The sequence below is a fragment of the Lactuca sativa genome, chromosome 5 (assembly GCF_002870075.4).
Source record: "Lactuca sativa cultivar Salinas chromosome 5, Lsat_Salinas_v11, whole genome shotgun sequence".
In the NCBI taxonomy this organism is placed as follows: domain Eukaryota; kingdom Viridiplantae; phylum Streptophyta; class Magnoliopsida; order Asterales; family Asteraceae; genus Lactuca; species Lactuca sativa.
The window spans coordinates 302,231,319-302,255,785 of NC_056627.2; the positions used below are offsets into that span (position 1 = coordinate 302,231,319).

A 24,467-nucleotide genomic window follows, 5' to 3' on the forward strand; every position below is an offset into this window, starting at 1 on the left:
GTGATTGAATTAACATATATTATTCCAACTTATGATATTGAATCTTAATGCGGTAATAGGTAGTTGTAAGACATTTTATTTCTAGTTCACTAATTGTTCCTAATCCATTTAGACATAAAGGAGTAAGACAACTAGTTGAATAAACACCTAGTGTGCCCAAAACTATGTGTTACAAGCTAATAAACCCTAATTGCATCTAAGTAATTGAATTAGGATTCCAGGGAAGAAAGTATGTAAATCTAAACGGTCCATAACTGAATCGGGAATACTCTAGTTTTCTCATTGAGATTTTTGTTTTAATTAATAAATTTCCAAGCTTTTGTTTGATTTTTTCTTTAATCTTTTTCGTGACAATTGCTAGTAATACATTTCTTTTTATTGATTACTTTGACTCAAAGTTTAACCACGAACTCCTCATGGATTCAACCCGACTTACCCTTCCACTACTTAGGTTAGTTGGTTTATTTTTGACCGAGACAACGACCTCGATCAAAATTTGGCGATGTTAAAGACAAAAGAGTAATCTATGTCTCATGGAAAAAAGAGTGAACAATCAGGACACAATAGTGTGAGCATGTTTGAAGTTAATCTTATTCAAGCTATTAAAGACATGTCAACAACAAACTGGGATCCTTCCTCTATGTATCAAGTTTTAAGGTTTGTAATTTTATTTTGATTTTTTTGAACGAAGATGAACATAGACATAGACACACATACATACATACATACATACATACATACATACATACATACATACATACATACATACATACACTTTCTCTCTCTAATATACTCATAAACTACTCCTGAATCCACATATGTCTTAGAAGGGATTTGAACCCTCAACCTTATGGGGGAGGACATCTCAGCATACTGCTAGGCAAAAGGATTTTTGGTTGGGATTTTACTTTGACAATGAAAAGGTAAAATTTTTTGATTATTTGAGTTTTGATCTCCAAACATCAGATCAAGATAAGGTCAAAATAAACAAAATTATGATAAACAATTATTAAAGTTTAACCTCAAATTGATAGAACTTCCAAATATGATAATCATATTCGACGTTAATAATTTACTTAATAAGTTTCTCATAAGTGAAAGGGATGAAGTTATTAACGAATCTAAAAACATAACTAACCATAAAAATGGACCTTCTCACACATTAGAGTTGGAAAATTATAAGTGAACAATTCTCTTCTCTATGAAGTTGGTGAAAGTTTTCAAGAAGTTGTTGATAAGCTTAAATAGGTTATACAAATCCATGTTTTTCAAATGCATAAGAACTAATACAACATTATCATCATATATTTGTTAAACATGTTGAATCAAAAGATCAAGAGCTATAATAAACAAACACTATGTTACAAATATTATTGGAAGTACATAACCCGTTAACACTATTACTTCTATTGATCAATATGTCAAAAACACTTTTAAAGAGTGCTTAAAAGGATCATAAATGCTTTGTGATGCATATTATGATAGAAAAACTTAAAATTTTAAATAATAAGGTCATTGAAAATCATGTTGCTTCATCAACCCCAATGTAAGCTAATGAAGTTGCTCAAGCTAACCACCTTATTCGCCAGGAGCACACAGAGAACACAATACTCGCTCAATGTCTGTAATGATAATATCGAAAACTCATCAGTCATCAAAAGCCACATCTGTAAAAGAACATTAGATAGTTAAAAAAAACTTAAGCTACTTAGACGGTTGAGATACTTCAATAGTTTCAAAGGTTAAAAGCAACAACAAATGTAAAAAATAAAATGTTATAATTATGATCAAAAAACATCAAGCCTTAAGTAGTTCTCATGAGAAAGAATCTAAAAGAAAAGATAATATAAAATTAGGAGATGGAAAGTGGATTAAGAAAGTATGTAAAAGTAACAACTTACCATTAGAATGTTACAAAGTATTTACAACACTTAAGACTACATTATTCAAACCCATTTAAAAAGGGAACTAATTTTTTTCACTGAATCTTTTTATTGATCCGTTGATAAATTAATTTATGGAAAATTATACCCTTAAACCTATTTTAATATTAGTTTAGGATATTGAGGAAAGAGAAATTCAAATGGTTACCACTACATGACCCATCGATTACATCAATTTGTAGTCTGAATCTCAGAAAAAGTTTGCCCCTTCTATTTATTCATCTTATCATATAATATTCTACATAATCAATAAAATATCAATTAACTTAATCTCTGATGCTCCAGGATCTCCAACCGCTTTTAACTTCTTCTATTGTTAGTTGATAACTGTTATTTGTTTCAAATTTATCAACTATAGATATTTGGAGTCTTTCAACAATGATTATTCACTTCAAAAGCATGCCTAGATGCTCAAGTTCAGACTACTGTTTCTTTTCTTTTTACAATTACAAACACTGTTCTACATACCCGACACCATTAAATTGCACAAAGACATCTCGTGTGTTCACTTTTTTCTTAGCTTCTTGTCTATCCCTAAATCAAACCCTAAACGTGATTATCCACGTGTTTCACATCTTCTCTCACACCGTTATAGTTGAAGGTGACAGTTTGTATCAATTGAATACACTTCAAGCATAATTAAAAGAGAACAAACTAACTAAACCAAATAAAGAACAGAAAAAGTAAAGAACACGAATTAATCAAAAAGATGTCTTTCACCAAGAAAGGGGTTGTTCTCATCAAGATAAAGATTGTCACAAATACTAGTATATCCTTTTAATAAAGGGATTGTATCTAATATATAATAAGAACTGATCCTTATCACCAAGATATCGGATCTGCTATTTATTATATTCATATCAATATAACTATCTAATATACAAAGATTACATAAGATCACTATATAGACGCTGACACTAATAAGGTCTTGAGGTGCTGGCGCTGATGCTGATGTTCGCTTTAGCTCTGGTAGTCAGCATGTAGAGTGTTTGACTCATAAGATCATAAGGTGCGACCTTACATAAGAAAATAAATGTAACTATATATGTTTTTTACTATTTGAAATATCATGATTGATGCATATAGAGGTTTGGCCTATTTGTTGAATTTCTCATGGTCGACGTGTACATGGGCGTGATTTTGTTGTAGTTGATTTGTCGATGTTCCAGTGAACTATGGAATTAATTGATGAGTTATGTGATGAAGAAATGAGATAATATTGAATTGTTAGCGAGCATGGTTGATGTAACATCTCAAAAATCATAAAAATTTATTTTTTTTAAAAACAACCCGTTCTATCCATAAAGTGTTTACAAGCCTTTGCTTCCAAAGTATTATTCAAAATTAGAGTATCCCAATATCCGATGTCATAAAAACAAGAAGATGTGCACGATCACGCCTTCGCTTTCCCACGATCATCAGAAGTACCTGAAAAAATAAGCTAAAACTGTAAGCCAAAGCTTAGTGAGATTCCCCAAAATACTAACACACAACATATACCAACATATATTGGATCCACAACTAACAGACTGGATTACCCCTGAGCCCACAGTATGATTTTGGCTTGCCTTTCGGGCCCACAACTTATATCTAGCCTGCTCCCGAGCCCACAACATAAGTTTGGCTTGCCCTTCAGGACCACATCTTATGTCTAGCTTCCTCCCGGTTTTGTTAGCTACTACACAAAGCAGTACTACCTCAACATATCCATACTATGTTAACATATACATAACAGATAAACATATATCCAACAAACAGATAATCTATGACCAGTCAATAGACAAACATGAAGATCTAACTATCACTACTGCATAGCAACATCCTATATATCAGGACATGGATCTAACAGATCACTATAACATGGCAAACATCCTCTATACCAGGATACATAACCCAGTGGTCCGACATTGGTACCTTTGACCCACAAGTACAGTGAGGAAAACTCACCTCACAATTTAAAAAGATCGCTGAACAGGATACAACTCCGAATATCAGCTCTACCGGTCACCTATCCATCAAATAGTGACCAATTCTCAATTACAACTCAAACTACCCAAAATACCCCTATGTCAAACTTTATCAAAGTCAACGGTCAAAGTCACAGTCAATCCACACTCAAAAGTACCACAATTCACTAGCTACGTCGTGACCTAATAAGTCTAAAACAGTCGAGGAACGCCATCCTCACGTCGTGACACCCCTTGTGCTTATGTCATGAGAACGCTTTGATCAGAAGTTCTTAATGAAGCTCTTAATCTCTTTTGGACAAGCAACCAAATCCTCCATAGTGTCTTATTTACTCCAGAACATCATAAAAATCATGGCTTATTGGACATGCATGCCTAATGCATGTCCCAAAAACTAGTTAGGGCACAAAAGGGAAAATGACACCAAATCTCATGCAAGAGTCATAAAACTCAACCATCTTCCGGATCTAGCAACTATATTACTCAAGGGACACTAGACATTAATAAAGTTGGCAACTTTATGGATTCCAACCTCTGCATCATCTTGAAAATTTAAGGTTTTAGCATAAAAATATAGATCTAGGCTAATGGACTCATAAAACAATGAACTTGAAACTCACAAAAGGTCCAGAGGATGTGCAAATGCTTGGTGGTGAGACTTGAATGCATAAATGATGGACTACATGCTCTTCCTCTTCTTCTCCTTGGCTAAAATCACCACAAATGATGGAGGCTAAGAGTGGGCTAACCCTAGCCCTCACTTCCTTTAAATACAAAAATAAAACCCTCAAAATAAGGGTTTCCTCTCAAGGAGTTCTCATATCGTGATCCAATATGTGCTCACGTCGTGAGCCCAAAAATGATGTGCCTACTTAATAAATTCCTCATGACATGAGATACATTCCTCACGTCGTGAGTAGGGTTAAATCCTTTGAAAAATTTAAACTTGAAAATTTCTCTCCTGAACTGAATGTTACAATTCTCCCCCATTTAAACTAGACTTTGTCCTCGAACTCCGCTGCTACAAATAACTTTGGGATATGTTCTCGCATCTCTGCCTCGGGCCATTCAGACAATCCTCCCCGACACCCGATCCGAACTAAAACTCGGCTCATTCAAGTGACTACCTTCCCATACTATAATTAACCCAATCTTAGCAAAACTTACGTAACCCGACCAATAATGAATCGTTGACCCACTAACTTTTACCACAGATGGAAAACCGTCACAATTCTGCCCAAAATCTGGAAATCCAATACATCAACTAACTCTTAAGAAAGCAAAACTATTTCAGAACACAACCAATACGACTTCATTTTACAATCTGATTCGTACGAAACCCTTTCGACCCCGAGTTACCTTGTTGGTACCACTGGGAAACAGAACCCCTAACTATTCACTGTTGTTGAACCCTTCATTCAGAAACAAGGTGTCTCCCAACACGAGTCTCAACTAGATAACCGCTATAGAGAAACACACCAAAATATTCCACAACTTCCAAGCTATAAGACCTAACTTCTAGTGAGAACCACACAACGGAGGCCTCTCCAAAACTATAACCACCAAAACAACCCCATAAATATGCTCCCCGAGACTGAGAACCCATCAATTCTAAACTTCAGAACCCATACTCCAGGACTGATATTCACCCATTCGTTGATCCTACCCCTTTCCCTTAACTATGAGCACCACCAAACATGCAGAACGAATACTCAAAACACATCAATCGCGAATTTCAACTATTCCCAAATCCAGAAGTTGTACCAAAAACCTTAAATACACCCTTGACTCCCTAACATGTCATTACCAACCTACTGCTCCCACGAGTAAAGATGATCAATCCAAAAAATTTCATGTTGTATCCAAATCCTCGTCAGCTCAGGTGTACCCCTACCTGGAAAATCACTCAAGACATTCACAATGAAATTTCTAGATCATGTGCACGCTTCCTCTTTCCTCGACGCGCTCCCACATCAAGATCTCTCTCTCTCTCTCTCTAGTCGTCTCAACAGTCTCTTCCACATCACTAAAGGATGCAGCTCGCTTGCTGAATTTGACAACCAGCCTGTCATTGATTTGACCAACCATACTAGAAAATTCTTCCAATAAAACTAGTGATACCTCAGTGACAACCAACCGCGTAACCCTGTGCCACCAACACCAATATCGAAGGGCTCTGCTTCTCGCCCATGCACCAACATCCTATTAAACAAAACCAAAATATCATCACATAACCAAAATATCATCGCCACTTCATCACACTTTACCCATACTACAAAAATTTGCACGTAATTCCTCTACTAGCCCCTTAGAATCCTCGTGACTTTCCTCTATTCGAGTACGGATCATGTGCTTCCAGTAGTACATGCCCAATACTATCTTCCACACCTATCCATACTTTCCTCAAGAATCTTACTGAATCTTCTAAGTCATCTCCTTATAATGATACTCCTAAAACCCGCTAAACGGTGTCGCAACTACACTAAGGCACTTCCTAGGCTCTCTTAGGATCCTCACCTCACCCTGATATCAACTGCTAAAAAACTCCTATTAATGTCAGCTAACCACTTCATGAATATAATTACATGCAACAAAAATTAAATAATTTTTCGACTAAAAGATCCAACCCTACAACGGTTGGACACAAACGAGAGCTGCGCAATAGGGCCGAATCAATCATTCTAAAATTATTTAACTTTTGTAGCATGTAACTTAATATATTCATTTAATAGTTAACTTACATCAATATGAGTCCCGCAAATCATAAAGCAAGCAACATTTGAGCAATGAAACCGACTGACACTAAGATATCAAAAGAATCATGCAGATCCTTACACGTAAGTCTTGACCATTAGGTCCAATCATCTAGGATATACATATATCCTATATCTACTCTCTCAAGAGTGGCTAATCATTTCCCATGTTGGTATGTTGTAACTATACTCACTCATGGAACTTCGACCAACCCTGCAGCCACTCGCGCTTGCTAATCATACATAGCACCAAATTCTATAGACAGTCGAATACTTTATTCCACTCTAAGCCCACAAACAAACGAGGAAAAGGAAATAAAGCTAAATCAAACATTCTCGAGCTATAAAATCTTAGTTATGTACAACCTGATACACACACTAAATAGCTACAGTAATGATGTCAATTCCATCTAACATACAAGAGATTCTTCTAGGCTATCAGGCATCATAACTCAGGCATTTCTAACATGGAATTCCTGAAGATCCTTAGCCTATAATCTAGCATGCATTTTGTTCACAATTATCATAAACAAATATTAGTGTGGGTATCTTGGGGTACTCTTTCTTGCTTCGGTTGACCGTACACATCTTATCCTTCTTTGGTTACCTTGGTAACAATTTTGAAAATAATTTGAATCAATTTTTGAAAACAATTTTTAAAACTTTTACAGATCCTTAGCTTGAGACTGGATTCACATAAATGCTCATCCAATCTCACTCAAACCAGGGCTCTGATACCAAGTTGAAACATCTCAAAAATCATAAAAATTAATTTTTTTCAAAAACAACCCATTCCATCCATAAAGTGTTTACAAATCCATTGTTTCCAAAGAATTATTCAAAATCAGAGTATACCAAGATCCGATGTCATAAAAACAGGAAGATGTGCACGATCACGTCTTCATTTTCCTACAATCATCAGAAGTACCTAGAATAATAAACTGAAACTGTAAGCCAAAGCATAGCGAGATCCCCCAAAGTACCAACACACAACATATAACAATATATATTGGGTCCACAACTAACAGGCTAGATTACCCCTGAGCCCACAATATGAGTCTGGTTTGCCTTTCAAGCCCACAACTCATATCTGGCTTGCTTCCAAGCCCACATCATAAGTTTGGCTTGCCCTTCAGGCCCACAACTTATATATGGTTTGCTCCTGGGATTGTTGGCTACCGCACAAAGCAATACTACCTCAACCCAACCATACTATGTCGATACAAACATAACAGATAAACATATATCCATCAAACAGATAATCATATGACTAATCAACAGACAAACAGACAGATTTAACTATCACTACCATATATCAACATCCTATATACCAGGACACAGATCAAACATATCACTACAACATAGCAACATCCTCTATACCAAGATACATAATCCAATGGGCCAACATTGGTGCCTTCGACCCACACGTACAATGAGGAAAACTCACCTCTCAGTATGAAAAGATCGCTAAACAGGACATAGCTCTGAGTATCAACTGTACCGGTTACTTATCCATCAAATAGTGACCAATTCTCAATTACAACTCAAAATACCCAAAATACCCCTATGCCAAACTTGGTCAAAGTCAACGGTCAAAGTCAAAGTCAATCCAAACTCAAAAGTCCCACAATTCATTAGTCACTTCGTGATCCCTAATGGTCAGTTCGTGACCTAATAAGTCCAAAACAGTCGAGGAAGGCCATCCTCACGTCATGACACCCCTTGTGCTCGCGTCGTGAGAATGCTCTGATTAGAAGTTCTTAATGAAGCTTGTAATCTCTTTTGGCCAAGCAACGAAATCCTTTATACTATCTTATTTACTCCAGAACGTCATCAAATCATGGCTTGTTGGACATGCATGCCCAATGCATGTCCCAAACACTAGTTAGGGCACAAAAAGGGAAAAATGACACCAAATCTCACGCAAGAGTCATAAAACTCAACCATCTTCCAGATATAGCAACTATATTACTCAAGGGACACTAGAGATCCATAAAGTTGGCAACTTTATGGATTCCAACCTCTACATCATCTTGAAAATGAAGGTTTTAACACAAAAATCTAGATCTAGGCTAATGGACTCATAAAGCAATGAATTTGAAAGGTCTAGAGGATGTGCAAATGCTTTGTGGTGAGACTTGAATGTAGAAATGATGGACTAGATGCTCTTCCTCTTCTTCTACTTGTCTAAAATCACCACAAAAAGAGCTTCAAGATCAAATATGGAGGATAGGGTTTCCAGGGGGCAAGGAGGTGATGGAGGCTGAGGGTGGGCTAACCCTAGCCCTCACTTCCTTTAAATATAGAAATAAAACCCCCCACAATTAGGGTTTCCTCTTAGGAATTTCTCACGTTGTGAGCCAATATTTGCTCACGTTGTGAGTCCAAAAATGATGCGGGTACTCATTAAATTCCTCACAGCGTGACATACATTCCTCACATCGTGAATATGGTTAAATCCTTTGAAAATTTAATCTTGACAACTGCTCACCTGAATTGAATGTTACAGTTGATGTTATATCAATAACATCGAGACTGTTAACGGGATTGATAATCCTGATAACATCATCATTTCCTTTTTCGGTTCTCAATCCTATAGGGAAGTAGGAAAACGCAAAGATGAAGATGCGGGCACACAACGACTGAAGAATAAGATTGTGTGCGTTTTTTTGGGGAAAATGTGAGAATATATGATTTAGATGTTTCTCTCTTTAGTATCATAAACTAAAAATTAAAGAAGCTAAAGGGTATAATTTTCCATGAATTATATTTTCAGTGGATGAACAGAAATGTGATGTGGTAAAATTAACTCCCATTTCAAAATGGGACCCTAAAGGAAATTAATCATCTTATGACATATTACTACAAGGACATAATCATATTTGGTACTTAGATAGTGGTTGCTCTAAACAAATGACTAGATGAAAATTATATTAGGTGATTATGTAAACGAAGATGGACCTCGATCACATTTGGAGATGACAACAAAAATAGATAAAAGGGCACAAAATTCTTAGATGCATATCAGTAAAATTCACAAAGGTCTCGTATGTCAAAGGACTAAAGCCAACCTAATATCCATCCGCTAACTATGTAATGTCGACTGTGGAGTCCATTATTGATGTTAACAAAACAATTCTTTTTATTGCTAACAATGGCGAATCTAGAACAAAATAGCACGTGGTTCCTACTTAAATGAATGCAAAAAAAAAAACCAAAGAGTCAACTCTATGTATAACAGATTGGGTCGAGTCGAACAAACAAAAAAACAACCGGTTTGTAAAAACTCGAGTTCAACCGGACCAATAGAATAGTTAAAAACTGGTAAAATCAGTCTACTTAACACTAAAACCTGATTTTTGCAACAAAAAAATAACTACTTTGCACGACTGAGTCTCTTTTCTTTTAAAAAAGTTCATTTGCAACAACCATTTTATACGACCAACAATATGAGAAGAGTTGTTTGCATTTTTTAATTTCCTAATAACCATTCATAATTTATTTTTATAACATCAAACAGCTTTAGCTCTCTTTTTTATCTCCGATATCTGATAGGTTTTGAAAGTAATAACCATTTGCTTTGAAATATGAGTATCAGTTTTCCATTATTTTTTTATTTTTTTATTTTCTTATTTTGTCAAATGTTATTAGGTAGGTCCTAATTATTTTTAAGATAATTCATATTCTTTTTTCTATTCAAATTTTATATAAATTAAAAAAATTACGTGGGCCTTGCTTGTAAGTGGCTTCGCCTCGTGATAAAGAAATCAAGATATCTGCATACTCGATAAGTTCTTTATAGATAAATTAATGAATATGTGTTTCTTTGTAACATCCTTAAATTATTAAGATTTAGGATGTTTGGATAATTAATGAAATAATTTTGAGCTCAAGAAAGTTGCTACTACCTCCGTTCCAATTTGATAGTCCACTTTTGAAATTTTTTTTCTTCAATTTTGACCTTATATATTTTTGCTTTTGATAAATAATACTTGATGCAAAATATATGAATTGATTGTATTTTAAATATTTTTTCAATGTTATAAGTTTTATCAAATAATATATAATACAAATAAAAATATATACGGTGAAAGTTGAAGAAAAAAGACTTAAAAATTCAAAATTGAACTATTAATTTGGAATAGAAGGAATATAATATATCAAATCTCCCCATGAGTGTATTCCCCAGACATCCCCCGAAGTATGGACGATGTTCTTTTCTTCGCATATGATCTTAGGTCTATAACGAAGCAACAAAAGCATTTATGTCCTCCACAAATACTTTGACGAGCACAAATTGCATCACTTAGTAATATATACCCTAGACTGTTTCATTTTGTATTTATTAAATTCCAACATGTTATGATCGACTGCTCGAACGACCATGACTTGTATTTTGTTCGTAAATTTTAGTATTTAATTATTCAAACATAATTTCTCTATATATAAGCTACGTACAATAATACTTCTACGCAATTGCTAACATAACACGTACTTCGATAAATCATGGTTAAGTAGCATCTTAAACAAAATCGTTCAATCGTATAGAAACACTTGCGGTAAGTCGCAATTTCTTTATTTAGGTACTGAAATATAATATTTATGAAGGATGTATGCTTTGGTAATTTCCGCAAAATTAATAAGTTAATTTCATTGGCTAAATCTAATTACGAACATATTTTGTACTTTTCTAAAACTTTAAAATCACATAAATACTTTGATATTGTGAAAAACAAAAGCAATCGGAAAGTACCCTCGGTTTCAGCCCAATTATCCTTTATAACCACGAAGCCCACAAACACTAAATTTAAAGCCAATGGAAAAAAAAATATTTAGCCCTTATATTTTTTACACCGGGTTTTACTTTTTACACACCATCCTATTCCAAATCTACTGCACACCAACCTAATATTGTGTTGACCTATATATTTGACTCTAACTTTCTCTTTATTTCTTAAACACAGCTTTTAACACTAGTGACGCAATGATTAACTACGAGAATAGGAAAACAGTAAAATACATTTAATTTAATATTATGTTTATGCCCCTTTATTTATATACTATTTTCTATTTTCCTCCCTTTAACTTTACAAACATATACAACATATTGTCTTTTATTAATTTTATTTTTGAATATATTTATTTTGTGTTATTTTTAATATAATAATTTATCTCACATATAAACAAATTCGACATGTATGATACTTCATTAGTTACATTGGTTTCTATTTTTTTTAACATTAAGTATCATTATTTTGATCTTTTTTAGTTATATATATATATATATATATATATATATATATATATATATATATATATATATATAACTTTTGCAATAAAATAATAATGTATTAACATTAAATAAAAGCATTTATTCATTAACATATGAGTTTATATGAGTTTATGACTATTTTTTTAAATCATGTGTTTATTTAATCTTTTATATTTTTATATCAAGCAATTAAATTGTTAAATCAAATTTGTTGATGAAATGAAATGATATCTCCAAATATTACATTTATAACCCTTTTTATTTACCAAATGTTGGGCATTAACAAACCCAAAATCTTCGTAGGGGCATAGCCGTACAAAATTATTGTTGTCGTTTGTTTTTGTCGTGGATAAGGTAAAAAAAATATTGATAAAAATTTATTTTGAATTTTATTTTTTTATAATGCTATTTATATTATTATATTATAAAAATAATCTTAATAAAAAATAAGTTTAAAACTGTTAATATTAATAAAGTTAGCAATAAAAATATAATTATTAAATAATAAAATTTTATTGATTTTGTTATAATGAAATGATGATAAAAGTTAATCAAAATAATAATTATATTGTAATCATAACCTAAAAAGTAATGCAAATGATAATTATATGGTCATCATTTACCTAAAAAGTAAGTTCAATGGTATAGGATTGTGTTGTAGGTTGGTGTGTGCAAAGTAGTACCCATAAACACCCTTTAAACACCCTATTAATTAAGTCAACTTTATTCTGCTAAAAAAACACCGTAATTATAGCATTCAAATATTAGAGAGTGTGTAACATTGAATACCGAAAACATTGTAAAATGTGCACTATTTTTTCTTTTTCTTTTAAGTCTGATAAGATTTTGATTTTAGTTAATATTTTTCATAAATAATGTAGAAACACAGCCACCACCGATGACAACCATCACTACCGACGGAAACCATGACCACCGACAACAACCATTATCGTCGGCGAAAACAATCACTTTCATCGGAAACCTATCGCCAACAACCAACAGAAAAAAAAAAAAAAAAAAAAAAAAAAAAAAAAAAAAAAAAAACCGATCTAAAGAGGGAGAGAGAAAAAGAGAATAAGATCGAAACTTTGAGACAAATCGGAGGCCTACCGCCGGTCAAACGCCGATAGTCTGCCTCCTAAAAAAGTACGATCGAAAGAGAAAGAAACTCTGACAAGCGGCTTAAGTTGTGTGGTCTTGTATTTCCCGGTGGCTGCATTCGTTGGTGGCGGCATTCCGGTGACGAGGGTGGTCCAATGACATTGCTGGACCAGTGGGGACGTTCTTCGGTTGACTGAGGAGGTATTCACGGCGATTCATATAAAAAATCTACCCTAATAAATAAAAATGATTTTGCCACATGTCATTCTCCCATTCAATTTGCCACATGTCATTTTGTTATAATTTAGAGATATATTTATTTTCCACTTGTCATTAATTTCATTTTCCATTTCTAATATATTATTAATTAGTTTCCATAAATTAAACCTATCATAATGATATTAATTTCAAATTTTACATTTTAAATTTCAATTTCAATTTCAAATAAATTTACAGTTTAAACCTTTGTGTTTAACATTTTGTTATAATTAACCTGTTTAGTATACGGGTCTGATAAGTAAACAATAATTTTAATTTATTTATTTTTTGCATGTTTTTTTTCTCATAATTTTTATTTATTTCAAATTTCAAATTCAAATAAACTTCTCATTTAATCGTTTCTATTTAATATTTTGTTTCAATCAACCCGTATAATATACGGGTTTCACAACTAGTTGGGTAATATGTGTTTTGAACTTTAGCTAGGGTTTTAAAGCGGGAAGAAATGGGCTGGTCTTTTATTTTAGTTATATACAAATATGTATGATAATCAATATTTGTTAATTAAAAGTGAAAAAATAAGTAATTATTGTGTAATTATTAAAAGGTGTTTATAATTTTAAATATAATGATGACAATTGCTAATGGGTGTTTATTTAGCAGAGATTGTTTTTTTAGTAAATAAAGGTGTTTTTTTAGCCATTCCCTAGTTTTAATACCATATCTAATGATTAATTTTGTTTTTGATCATCTATAATTTAGCCCATATAATTTCAAAGCTTCCAATTACATAACCAAAAGTCCAAAACTATATTATTCTCCGCTTACAACAACCAAATGTTAATGTGTTCATAAAAATCAAACAAAAAATCGTTTTTTACTCGCACTATAAATTCAAGAATTGTGAATATTGAATATAATATATACGATGTTACAACCCGTGGAAACCACGGGTAAAAGAGTTATAAAGTAAGATGATAATTTGAGAAATAAACAAAAGTAAATTCCTATATTTTTCATTTTCTCCTCTATTGGGTCTAGAAAATATAGCATATATTAAGAGTGCACCTAAATTCCACATATAAATCCCCCCTCAAATTTTGCAACCAAGTTTAGTAACTCAATAGTAAACATTGCACTAGGAGCATCCAAGTTAAGATTTGATAAATTCCACATTATATGTGTCGCGATTTAGAACCGGTGAAAAAAGTTAAAATTCTTCGTTTAAAACTAAATTATTGATATTTAAACAATTTTAATACTAAAATTAACAATTTGCATTTTTGTGCTACTGTTGTAAACAATTAAATACATATAATTTACACAATCTACCCTTTTACTTTAATGAGATTGCAAGAAATAACAAAACAATTATCTTTTTTTCCGATACAAGCATATACTTTAAATTTATTAATAACATCAATGTTCTTAAACTTTTTACCATAATGACATCTAGTCAAAATATTTTACTGCTATTACCAATTTGTAACCGGCAATGTACTTAATACTCAATGGTTATAATGTCTAAGTACTTATAATAATTGAACAAAAATATGTAGTAAAGAAAGCTCAATTTTTTTACTGGTCAGCAAAAACCTATAGCCAGTCAAATCATGGAGCAACATTTTATGAATGGTACTCTTAGTTCAACTAAAAAAGAGGGTATTTTTAGTCCAACAAAATAATCATTTTTTACCAAATATGTAACAATATAAATGAGTTTGACCAAAATACTCTGTTCATCCAAAAAGCAACGAAACCACATCAAGTTAAGTCTAAATCTCTTTTTCATGTATTTTTATTTTATGACCAAAATATCTTTAGCCTTCAAAATACTTGAGACACATTCCCAATCACTCTTTTCAAGTATGGAGAACTTTAAAGAGAAATGATTGGCTTCTAAATGGTTTTTATCTTGCTTTAAGTGTGTGAGAACCCTTTGTAGAAGGATCTAGTGAGACACCAACTTGACGATGAAAAAAAAATATTAAAATTAAGATGTACGAATTTTCACAAACATTCACTTAGGTATTTTCACAAATAGACTATGTGCATTACAATAGTCCAAAAGACTAACTACAATAATCATGAAAATTTCCAAATGAATGGGTATTTTATGGTGGGATAGCCAATGGTAGAAACGTTTTTATCTTGCTTTTATTGTGTGAGATCAAAACCCTTGATAGAAGGATCTAGTGAGACACTAACTTGACAATAAAAAATATTAAAACTAAAATACATATAACAATATTTACATATACATACGTCAGTGACATAAACTTTCAAGCATACAATTTTTGTTTCAACAAACATTCACTTAGGCATTTTCACAAACAGGTTATGTGCATTGCAGGTACCATCATCTAAATTACAAACCATTAGTTGCAAAAATCATGAAAGGAACAAATATCAACTTACCATTAACCAATTGAATGGAATTGTTTAAACCAAAAATGGTATAAAGACTATCACGAGGGTAAATCTCCAACCATGACACTCAAAACGACGGCAAAAAGTAGAGAACATGTCGCCACTTCAATACGGATGTAAACCTATGAAATATGTTCTTCAAAAAAAAGTATTTCTCAAAAAATCTATACAAAATCTCAAAAGACTCATTTGTAGATCAAAATGGGAAAGCAAAAACAATTTCCTAATGAGAAATCTTAAAACAAACACCCATAACAAACTTCACAAAAAAGTCAAGTTATTTCGTATAATCGATGGCATAAATCCTCCTTTCACCAAAATAAAACAAATTCATGAAATCTAAAGATTTAGTTCAAATAGAAAAAAAGAAAAAAAAAAAAAAAAAGGAAAACATACCAAGTGAACCCTAATCTTGTATCTTGTGGCCGACAAGTCAACTGCTATTGGCATATGGCGTGAGATCATTGACACAATCAAAAAATTAGATCAATAGATATACATATAGTATTAAAAAATATATATCAAAGTTTAAATATTAAGAAAATTTCAAAATAAATAAACATATTCAACTAATGAATAAATAGAATTATTGTTAAGAAGATCATTCATAATATCAATGATTGTTTTATCATATTCATTAAATTTATTATCATATTCAATGTATTTTAATATATCTTATATATTTTTTTAAAATTCTTTGCATTTATTATCACATTAAATATATTTAATACTTTACATATATAAATTTAGTATTATGTGGCATGTTAATTGATTTAATTCAAAAAAAACCACAAAATGACATGTGGATTTAAATTTAATCAAAAAATTTACAAAATTACATGTGACAAATTTAATGAGAAAATGACATTTGGCAAAATGATCTTCATTTATTAGGATAGATTAATTAAAAAAAACCACAAAATGACATGTGGATTTAAATTTAATCAAAAAATTTACAAAATTACATGTAGCAAATTTAATGAGAAAATGACATTTGGCAAAATGATCTTCATTTATTAGGATAGATGATAATAGATTTGAGTGAATAGTTGTTCATCGTGATTTAAACACATGTTAATGGGAATTCAAATTTAAAATATTGAATAACTGATCACCACCGAATCCTTATCTTCAACAACTCTCTTATCCATAACTGATCACCACCACTGCTACCTGTTCTCAACTGAAAGAATCATGAAGGAGGGGAGATGGTGGTATTGAAGATGACCAGTGTAAAGTTTTGTTGAAAGAGAGAGCTTTTTAAAAACCTAATCACATTTGATGTACAATTTCCAGAGCAAAACTTATTCGACTCTCGTTCTTAGGAGTCTCTATTATAGAGAGAAACAGGGAGATAAAAAATGAAGTTATAAATTGATTTTGCGGATGATTTATTGTTGATTTACAGGGATTCCCCCCTTTGAACTTTGGATTTGATTTGAGCGTGGAGAGGAGGAAATCGAATTGTAGGGCTAGGGCAGAAAGGAAGAAGGGGTAATATCGAAAATTCACTTAGATGTTATTGGCGGGATAAATTGATTGGGAGGGACTACTAGAATGACACGTGGCAAAATTGCTCTTATTTATTAGATTAGGTGATTGGTGTTATTTTTTTTATTTTTTTTATTTTGGACATGTAAAGCTAACCCAAACAATCAAAAAACCAATCTACCAAAAATCACTATATTAGATCCCTCAAAACAATTTTCCCCATACTAACTTATTTCACAAGAAACATGAGCCTACACCATGTTTAATCAACTTAACAAGAGTTGTGAGTCTTCCATAGCAGATTTGACATGCCAAAATGTTGAGTTCACCCAATACTAACTTATTTCATTTCCAAAAGAAACTTGATTGTGGGAGAATGAATTTATCAATGTAGTGACAATATGAAGTTACCATAAACTTTTTAGAGGAATCAAGTGATCATTGCCACCCATTGTTGTCGTTTGGACGGTGATCATATTGAAAGAAGCTATGAAGTTGGAGGTTGTCAGGTGATAGTACCTTGGATAGGTTAACAACGACCAAATGGATTATAGCTTGATGATATTAGGAGTTGGAAAATGTGTCACTTCCTAAAGAGGTGAGGGTTCAAGTTTTTCTTGATACATTGGTATAGTATTGGTAGAATTTTTAGGATTAGATAAGGAATCATTAGATAAAGAATCGTTAAAAATGATAGGTTAGCAATGATCCTTAACAATTAACTTTACTGATTGATGTGGATGGATTATTAAGCCCCCCTATGGTCTATTGATAGCTATAACAACATACACCTAAGTGTTGTTTCTAGAAGTTTGAAGTGCCACCAAAACTTGGTTAATAAAGCTAAGTTTTAAGCTTTTAGGCTATCAATGTCTAGTCTTTCCTTGTCAATATTAGAAAAACCTTTATCCCAAGCGACCCAAAGCATTTTTCATTCTCCAAGTAGCTACCTAAAAAGAAACACATCCTTAGCTTTTATAGATTTTTTAGGACCTTTGACAATGCTTTATAGAGGGAGAAGAAGTATGTGCCTAGATTGTCTAAGGTAGCCTTATAAAGTGTAAAGAGACCGCCAATTAAAAGGTTGGATGCTTTCGATTTAGATAACTTGCAACAAAACTTAACAATTGGATTCCAATATTCAGTTCTCGACATCGAGGATGCTACAGGAAGCCCCATGTACATGAAAAGTGGTTGTTTGTTACAGAAATTAAAAGATCGAGCAACCAAATCAAGCTCATGGTTTTTAACTACAAACCCGAATAACCTGCTTTTACACATGTTAATATTGAGACTCGAAGAAAGCTTAAAGTGTTTAAGAAGCTGTATTAGATTTCTAACATTATCGATTGACCAAGACCCATAAAAACCCGTGTCATTAGTGTATTTCAAGTGTAAAATAAAATGTCCATTATTGAGGAGTTTAACACCTAAAAATATGTTTTTATTCAGGGCTTTTTCCATCGTAATGTTTAAACCTTTCTGCTAACTGAATAAGAATAGAGATATAGGATCCCCTTTCCTGATCCCTCATTCCAAGTAGAATTTGATTGTCGGAGAACCATTAATGAGGGTAGAAGTTGTGGCCAAAGAGAGACTGTTGTGTTTTTATTCAAAAATCATTTTAAAAGCACAAACAATGCAACAAAAGACTTGAGATTTGAACAAAAATAAAACTAGTTTTATCCCACCAAAAGATCATTTTCCAAGACTTAGAAAGATTAAAACAACCATAGAAGAGAAACAATAACAACCTTTGAAGACTTTCATCCTCATGGGAGGTTGAAAGTTGATGATGATGACATGAAACTCTAAAACAAGAGCTCTTTAGAAGTATCCACCAAATCAAGAGTAGAACCATCAAAACATGCTAGTGTACACTTGTAATTTGTTATTCGTAAGCCTTTGAAATATATACCAAATATATGTTCAAATGTGAACCAACAAATGAACTTTTGTCTAGCACAAAATGCAAGAAATATAGAGGAAAGAAGAGCATATGAAAACCGAAACTTGGCATCCCCTATAAATCATTATGTTCTCGGGTTTTCATCTTCAAAAGGAGAAAAGTGCAAGACTTCAATCACTGGCCTTAACCCTTACAAACCTCTTTCTTATATGTTTTAACCCATATAGACAAAAGGTGAGAGGAGACATAGAGTAAAAGCATGGGACAAGCTTCTTACAAGCATGGTAGAATACATTAAACAATTCAAAAGTGAAGCATGCTTGGTCTCTCTCCAAAATCTCGAATAAAAGACCAAAAGAAGACAAAAGGTGCCCATACCATAACTCATGGCTAGTTGTTATATATATATATATATATATATATATATATATATATATATATATATATATATATATATATAGAAAGAGAGAGAGAGAGAGAGAGAGAGAGAGAGAGGTTCGAATGTTTCTCACATCTATTTTGTGCGACAATGCACCAATAAGAATTTAGTAAAAATTAAGTTATTATTTAATCAAATAAAGATAGATATTATATAATTTCCATACTTATATGTATAGTAAATGATATCCATAATTATAATTTATTTTTATGGAAACTAATTAAATTTATCATTAATATCAGCAATAATATTATTTCAAAATGAATTCGCATCTAGTTTTTCATGTATAGGTTTATATTTTGTTTCATGACGCACTTACTCAAAATACAACAAAGTTGTCTAGAACATGGAGAACGAGAGTGTGTTCAAGTAGAATGAGATTTTATTCTAGAAGAATAAGAGTATATTCTAACAGAATGAAAGTGTATTACAGTAGAATACACTCTCATTCTTCATATTCCATGCAACTTTGTTGTAATTTAAGTGAGTAGGTCCATAAACATAAACCTAGACTTTATTATAAACTAATTATCTCATGTACATTCTCATAGTTCTTCGTAAGTACTCTTAGAATTTTCTCATAGTCATCCAGTGACTTAACCATGTATGCAATTTGTATCTCATGGTATAATATAACTGATGGATTTATTTTCCAAGAAAATGGAATATAAATCATTTTATCTAGATTAAACCTATGTGCTATGTCCTTTTGAGACATACTCAAAAAGGTGTCATGTGACAATGCCCAGAATCGTCAAAAGGAATCTTGTATCTTTCCCTCTTTCAAGATATTGTTAAATCATGCAAAAGAGCTTAAAACTTTCAACACTCATATGTATCTATCTCCATAGACTTTACATTCCAAGAATGTATTTTGTCATTCTTAAGTATTTCATTTTAAAAATACTTTTCGAGAATAGGTCAAACAACCTTGCATAGTCGGAATGTTATTTCAAATGATTAAGTATGTCTTATTCATATAATATTAGGAACATCACTATCCTCTCACTAGTTCTTAGTAAATACACATGTTCTTTTCATTTTAACATAAAAGCATACCTTGTATCTTTATATTAAAAGGACTATTTCAACCATGAGAATATGTATGGATATTTCTTGAAATGGAGAAAACCATCCATGTTTCCAAAAAACAAAGATTTCATCAACTTAATGAATAATCTAACTAATCTTGAAAAATGGCTTTGATACCAATTTTTTGGTTTTTATTCAAAAATTATTTCAAAAACATAAAAAATACAATGGAAGACTTGATATTTGAACAAAAAAATAAAACTAGTTTTATTCCCACAAAAAGATTATTTTGCAAGACTTAAAAAGATTTTAAAAAAAAAACCATAGAAAAGAAACCATAACAACCTATGAAGACTTTGATCCTCATGGGAGGTTGGAAGTTGATGAAGATGGCATGAAACTCTAAAAAAAGAGTTCTCTAGAAGTATCTACCAAAGCAAGAGTAGAACCATCAAAACATCTAGTGTACACTTGTAATTTGTTGTTCATAAGCCTTTAAAAATATCTCTCTAGAAGTATCCACCAAAGCAAGAGTAGAACCACCAAATATATGTTCAAAGGTGAAACAACAAAGGGACTTTTGTCAAGCGCAAAATGCAAGAAATGGAGAGAGAAGAAGAGCATATGTAAACCGAAACTTGGCAGCCCCTATAGAGCTTAAGGAGACATAAGATAAAATCATGGGACAAGCTTCTTACAAGCATGGTAGAATACATTAAACAACTCAAAAGTGAAGCATTCTTGGTCTCTCTCCAAAATCTAGAAAAAACAAGACCAAAAAAAATACAAAATGTGTCCCATACCCTAACTCATGGCTAGTTGTTATATATGTATATATATATATATATATATATATATATATATATATATATATATATAAACTCTAACTAATTTAATAAGATATAAATATGCCTTATAAATAATCATACTTTATGATATATTTCATAAGTTGTTATTTCTCCAATAAATATTATTTTCATAAATAATAAACTCTAAATTAGTAGAAAAATATTATTTCCATGAAATGATAATTTTCCAATTAAATACAAGTGTCGATATATTTATCAATAATCAAATTATACAAATAAATAATCAATTGATGGTAACTTGTTATAAGGTGTGACGCTATAGGATCATATACTTTTAGCAATATCATTCTATAATGAATCTTGGCCATACATGATCTTTCGGAGACATATTTAAATCTTCGCCACGTTTTCCCATACACCATTTGACCCATGTATTAATGTACTGTATTACATGTAGATGTATTGTATTTTGTGTAGTAATTTTTTATGTATATAGTCCTTTAGAGTCAGCTCACTATAGGCAGACCCTTTAGGTTAGACGTGTCAGTCACACACACACATATATATATATATATATATATATATATATATATATATACACACACACACACACACATTGTATTGTTATGAAAGTCAATGAGACAAATTACCATTCCTCAATATGGTACCAGAGTGTAATATGGTATCTGTTACCTATTGATCCTCTTATATCGCCCTCTATTTCTTCTTCCCCTGCATCACCATCACCAGGTCATCCTTACCTACTGCCGACGATCTACCCTCATTTCTCTCTTCAAGTCTACTCCCACTCCTCCACCACACAAGGACTTCGGTGTTGACAACATCAAATCATATATCCTACTGATTTTGGACCCCAACACCACAACTCTGATGCTTGGAGAACTCTTTTCTCAACCCATTGTCATGCATGCAATGCTCTAGATCATATAGACTCCACTTATGATGCCCCCAACTAAATGGAAGGACGTCGATTCGAGTCTCTCGTGATGCTACTTTTTCATAGCAAACCAATGCCCTCTTTCTCTGTTGTTTGATCTGTGCTATCCATTGAGGAGTAGAAAATTTTCGAATCATAAAATGCCATCACTAGTACCGAATACTGATCATCCCTCATCACCGTCCATCCTTCATACGATATCGACCTCCAACTAACGGAATCAGTGCTCCGACCACTATCGTGAGGATCGGTGAAGAGATCATCGTCACCGTGATGATTGCCAGAGTTGATGACATCCGCCACCTCAAACGAATCAGTCAACATCCTCATTTTCTTCTAATAAGGGATTTATGAAACCTTGTCAACCCTTTAAATGGGTTATGGTCCCATCAACTCCTCAGCCCACATACCACTTTAGGCCTATCAACGATTCACAATAAACATGGGCCATATTTAAGCAACAAGTATTACTTGGGCCTTGATATGTGCATATATATATATATATATATATATATATATATATATATATATATAGAGAGAGAGAGAGAGAATCATATCTTAATATTTTTAGCCATAATTATGCTTATTATTAGGACAAAAGACGCTAAATTTTGTGTTATAGCAATAAAAGACATTCTCGGGATAAAAAAAGGAAGCAAATTGGGAGCTGGAAGCTAGGAATTTGAACTAAGGAAGAAAGACGAAGGAAAGCTGAAGAACCACAACGTGGTGATCCTCACCACGACGTGCTAAAATGAAGAATCCTAGTGATATTATGCCTTTCCAGATACGCAATTTATGCACCGACCACAACGTGGTGGCCAATTACCATGCCATGGTGCAACGGTATTCAAATACTATATATAGATCAACTTTTCTCTCAAACCTGGTAGATACTTGAAGCAATTATCGACTTTTGGAGGCCAAAGATGTTCCTTGGAAACTGTGGAGTGCAGATTTCAGTTATTAGGTTGATTTTGAAGAGATCTAAGGCAACATTACTCCTATTTACTTGTTTTACTTTGTTTTGATCATGATTATCAAAGTGAATCTTGTTTTTACATTTCTGTTTGCTGAAGTTATGGGCTAAACACCCTAACTTTCGTTTAGACTAGATTGCTTGCATTATTATTTAGTTGATTTTATGGATTGAATTATGCTAGTTGATTATTTGTTATGCTAGCTTATTAAAGAGCCTCTTTATATTTATGATAACTACTTTTCTGTTTATTGTTGATTTTAATTAAGTTTGCATGACTTATCATTCTTAATTGGCTTCAATCTTATGATCTTGTGATTGGCAAAATTGTAGGAGTAGTGTTTTGGCTAAAAACCTAGGGTTAAATAGAAAAGTGGGTAATTGAATGTAGGAGCTAGTATATGAGGACCAATCATCTTTTGTATTGGTTTAATTAACCTAATAGATCAATTCATTATATGTCTAACATAACTCAAACCGAACACTAGTAAATTTGTTAGTTTATCCGCTTGATCACCAAATGAATGAACTTATTTGTTAAAGGATTTGGTTAGTGAACATTAATATAGTCACCTTAGGAATCAAAAATCAATGAAACATTAATCCATTGCACTTTCACTAAATCAACCGTAAAAGCAAGTATACCGAATCTAAATGAAAGTCTCATAATTATCTTGGTAAAAATCGTTTTTTGTTTTCCTAGTTTTTCTTGTGTTGCTAATTGTTTTCTTTTTTAGTATTAATTGAATGTTTAGGTTTCTAGGCTTGCAAAACTAGAGAAAAAACCATTTTTAGTTAATCGTTATTTAGTTAAATTTATTAGATAAAATTAGATATTAATTCCGTTCACTGTGTTCGATACCTGAGTATTTATGCTATTCTATCTTCGATTAGGTACACTGCCTTAAACGTAATGGTTAGTTAAATTAGTTGGTTAACACTACTATATAAGTGTCGTACCAAGTTTTGGCACTGTTGTCGGGGAACGGTTCAATAATTTGTTAATTTATTTTATGTTATTTGTTATCGACCTTTTGTTTAGAATTTATTCCATACAAAGTTATATGTTTTTCAAAGTTTCTTTTTCTTTTTTAATGTTTCTTTCAATTCACCACGACGTGACCGTTGACCACGACGTGGTATATGTTCAGACAATTTTTTTGTT

The 24,467-nt window shown here is 32.2% G+C and overlaps 1 long non-coding RNA gene across 1 annotated transcript; it reads right to left on the bottom strand.

Annotated features, from left to right (window-relative positions):
- Positions 1–15,477: 15,477 nt before the first annotated feature.
- On the bottom strand, positions 15,478–16,211 carry LOC111892608 (uncharacterized). The gene is made up of 2 exons (XR_002850580.2): positions 16,082–16,211; positions 15,478–15,821 (listed from the first exon to the last, which is right to left on the bottom strand). It is a non-coding gene; the product is annotated as an uncharacterized LOC111892608 (long non-coding RNA).
- Positions 16,212–24,467: the final 8,256 nt, after the last annotated feature.